At 44.4% G+C, this 4,480-nt stretch overlaps 1 pseudogene; it reads right to left on the reverse strand.

The window, feature by feature from the left end:
• Positions 1 to 999: 999 nt before the first annotated feature.
• On the reverse strand, positions 1,000 to 2,496 carry LOC147751022 (uncharacterized; annotated as a pseudogene).
• Positions 2,497 to 4,480: the final 1,984 nt, after the last annotated feature.

The following is a 4,480-nucleotide window of genomic DNA, read 5'->3' on the forward strand; positions in this document are numbered from 1 at the left end:
AGATATCCTGCAAGTACAAGTCAAACACCTTAAATGCATTGAAGATAAAACAAGGTCAGAGAAAACATAACATTTCAAATAGTGAAATATAACTTTAAATGCAAAAAGGAAAAAGCATTTCATACAACAGAATATACAATAGAGCAGCAGAACCTAAGTACATGAAACAAGGGCTTCTCGAGTAACCCCTGGGAAAAACTCCTGTCCGACACCCATGTGCAAACGAGGAGTAGTTCAACGATTTACGTGTTGACCTCCTTTTTATATTGTTCAGGGGTGAGAAGCCTATGGTCACGCCATATCACGTCACCTCGAACCACATATCCTTCTATCGCCTCTCACGCCCCTGCCTGGTACCTTCCCATCATAAGTGTAAATATGGCCCCTTCTCGTAATTGTGTGACACGTACGCCAGTCTAGACTGAGTTCCTGGCATTTTGACTGGAAGTTTATCATTAATTAGAAATGTGTTATTATTGCTTCGAAGGATTCTATTAATGCGTTTATGTGCCAGTCTGTGATACTGATTTGCCACATTTATCCTCATTTATCGGACAGCTTGTGAAGTAGCTTGTGGTGGGAACTTCCCTTTTCCCCGTTCACAGCTATTAGGTGGGGTGCTCAGGGTGTGTTGCAAGATTAAGAAGGAACTTGAACTTTAATGATTGTTAACCTAGCATACAGTAGGGTGGGGGCTATAAACAGGAGTGCTGAGCCTCGCAGAAGTGGAGCTGGGTGAAGCTTGGGTCAGACCTGCTTTCTGCTTCTGTTTAAGCTGAAAGAAAATGGCAGTGCTCGGGCCAACGTAACTGAGGCCCATAACTTCTAAGCAGCAGGGCCTACGCAGGGTTCATGCTGAGTGTTCCTGAATATCTATATAGTAAAATTTTCCCCCTCCGTTAATTCCCCCTCTGGTTCATATTTGAACCAATCAAACATCTTTAAACATCATACGAACTGCAAACTTAGCTGGAGATGGGGGAAGTGGCCAGGGCGAGTTTATGAAGAAGTAGTTCCTAAATCCTCATCTGGTCCCTCTAATCTCTTACACATTGTCTCATAGGGATGTACCAAGTCTCTCCCTGAGAGAAGTGGTGGGCCACTATGCACCGGGGCCCGGTACTGACTTTCAGAGGGGACCTGCGCTAAGTGAGAGTCAGGGATGGTACGCTCTATGTTCAACACTGCTATCTCTACATCTTCCCCTTGTCCCCTGTGTATACCTGTGTGCACATCTGTGTAGTTCATCTCAACTTTCTTAGACCTTAATCTTCTAACATAATGCATTATAATCTGTGTTCCGCAATACACAATTACAAGCACACATAATATAGGCATTATAAATTTTAGTACTGCAGATAGCCATGTAGGCATCCAGTCCAAATTGGACCAATTACTTAAAACATCTGCTTTTGCACTTCCATCCTCAGGCATCTGTCTCCCCAAATTGTCCAAGTCCTCAATGGCCTTTATAAGTGTTCCGTTATCCGCATCATCGGCCAAAATGAAGACACAGCAGAACGAATTTCCCATTCTGGCGCATCCACCACTATTCATCGCAATTAACTGGTCCAAAACATAGTGTTGTTTCAGAACCATGAGTCTCAAAGGTCGTAGTTCTTCTTCCACGGCGTTGAACCCATCACGTGTGTTGTTAACAAGCTGCATCAGTTCATATCTTTTTACTTGGAGCCATCAAGCAATGGCTTTGGTCTGGAACATGGGGATAACTCCCCCAAAGTAAAGTTCAGCATCGTTGAAATCTTCCGGAATCCCATGAAATGTGTCATCTGAGGAGTACTTTTTGACTTCTCTTTTTCGGTGGTGGAGCAGGGTGACATCACCTGCCATTGGGTGTGCATGGATGTGGGAAATGTTCGCTGCTGGGACGACGAGATGCCATTCATGAATCGTCACGATGGAACAAAGTCCTTGCCAGTGGGGAGGCAACTGCAGATACAGATTTTGTCCGCAGATCCAATAGATGTCCATGAGGATGGATGTGCCGTACTTCAGGTTCGAATTAAAACTAGTGCTGTTGCAATTAGTATTTCGACCCACAGGAACCGTTCCATTACCTAGGAAGCAAAGGAGAGGAGACTTTAGCTTGTATGCTCTTTTCTGTTTGTATGGTGTACCCTCATTGGACGTGTATCTAGTTTCCCTACCCCATATCTCAGCACACTCCCTCTCTATCTCCTCATTTAAATTATGTTTGTGCTCTTGTCCTACAGTTGTGCTATCTAAGGAGGCTGCCTTACATATTAAGTCATGTGGACCATTCCACTTGCGGTTGAAATAAATGTTGGCCTTCAGGTGTAGAATTGGTCTCCACTGACAAGGGCATGTGTCATGGGTGTAGTTACATTGGTGATGCTCAGGTGAGTGGCATTTCGATGGGGGTGTTGGGAAGGTGAAGTACCCTAGTTTCTTATAGTCATGTTCCCAAACCTGCATTATGTCGGCAGGTACTTTCATATCACGGTAAACCTCCATTCTCCTTTCAATTTCCAGTGGATTAGTTATCACCCTAAATGTTACATACTTGTCATCCCACTCTGTGGTATTTACAAATGCATCATCCACTTTAGCTGAGTGGAGCTGTATCTGACCATGTAGGCGGCAAAGAAACAGGTGTAAAAGACATTTGGCTACGGGTGGTGGGATTTCTTTAGGAAAGATCAATTTATCTGCGCCTACAGCGTGTGTAATGTGAGAACATACAAAGCAGGACTCATTTGTGACCTTTCTTCCAACCTCCCTCATGTCTCTGTACCACATGTTATCTAACAGTACGTTGTGAATCTCATTATCATCTGCACTCTCACTAGTGCGCTGGGAGTGGAAATCAGGCATAGAGTGCTGGTCGAAGGTGTAAACAACTGTCTTCTGGAGATTACTGGCCCAGTCCGGAACTTGCAAAGCCTGTTCTTCCTTACGTTGTGCACACGATGTATATCTAACTGGCACTATCTTGCGACTCATTCTATATCTAAGACTTCTTTTATTTTGGCGGGATCGTCTTGGGGTATCTGGCACAGTGGGAGTCAAGATGATATCGAGTGTCAAGTCCCTTCCTGTAGGGTCAGCATGGGGTACAGAAGGTGTCAAGATAGGCACAGAGATGTCATGGCTACTACTGGTGCTTATCCCAGTTTGCTTGTTACCAGGAAGTGTCTTGGGCATGGGAAGCTCTGTGGTCGTGACACATTTAATATTGCTAGTAGCTCCTCTCTCTCTCTCTGATCGCACTGCTAACCAGTGGAATGCTGCTACTGAAGTTACAAGCATAACAAAGAATATTATAGCAATTGTACATATCTTTTTCATTGAAAGCTTGACATGGAGGGTGGTTCTGTTGCTGCGTCTCAGTCCGTTGGCCATCATACGATCTCCACATTCTTTATCTTGGATAGTTAGTTGGTACATGATGTCCTTCTCTCGGTCAATGTTCAAATCTGTGATGGTGCCGGGTGAATCCATTCCTTTCTGGCTGTTCGGACAGCTGTGGGTGAAAAGTCAATTTGCAAGTGTTCGCTGAATTTGAGGTCTCTCCTCTTCCGGACTGCTTCTTTTAAAAAGATGTGTGTCCCAAAGCAGATAGGCGGAAGTTCATCAGAGATAGGACCCTTGTTCTTTGTCTTCGATATCTGAATGGAAGGAACTTTGGAGCACGCATTAGTGCACATAAATGAACAACAATTCATCGCTTACAATATCAGAAGAGGGCCCAGTGTCTTGTTTTAAGTCTGGTGGAGAGAACAACCACATTCATTGATCTGTCAGTGACAAGCCGGTGAGATGTGATGTGATGATCAGAGCTGGGAGTGTTTCTAAGTGTAAACAGAGCAATGGGAAGGCAATAGAGCCATTTCTACCCAAGTGTGGCACTTATCTTACTGATCTTGGCTTTGAGCAGGCCGTTGAGGCACTCACCCTAACATTGTCGCAGTTGTGTCAAAAAGAATGATGTTTGAAAAATGACTGCCACTGCCACTGTCACTGCGAGTCACTGCGAATGGCATCCAGTAATCCTCAGTGACAAACGACCTCATGAAGTAGGAAGTTAGCTGCGGCCTTTGCGTCATAATGGACACATGGTCCAACTTAAATCCACTGTGAAAAAGGGCACACCACTACCATGATGTGTCTGTATTTTTGGCATCTGTCAATCATGTCTACATAGTTAATGTGGAGCTCTCTAAAAAGGACCCTAAAAGGGATACAAAGAGTTGTATCTGTTCATGTGCATTGGGGATGAACCACTCTGTTTGCAGAGTTGTGGACATGATATCACGAGAGGCCTGTGTAGGAAGGTGCAACTGACTGAGTGCTATTTGCAGAAGGGCTTGTGGCATGACAGGCTTTCCTGTCATTGTCTGTCTGCAAATAAAATCTGAAGCATCCTGTTGTACTCCCCTCTCCTTCCACAACTTTTTTTCTTCAGGTGGGGCACTTCTCTGTATCTCTCTAAGGTGCA

Source organism: Lissotriton vulgaris, chromosome 1_1 (genome assembly GCF_964263255.1).
Source record: "Lissotriton vulgaris chromosome 1_1, aLisVul1.2, whole genome shotgun sequence".
NCBI lineage: Eukaryota > Metazoa > Chordata > Amphibia > Caudata > Salamandridae > Lissotriton > Lissotriton vulgaris.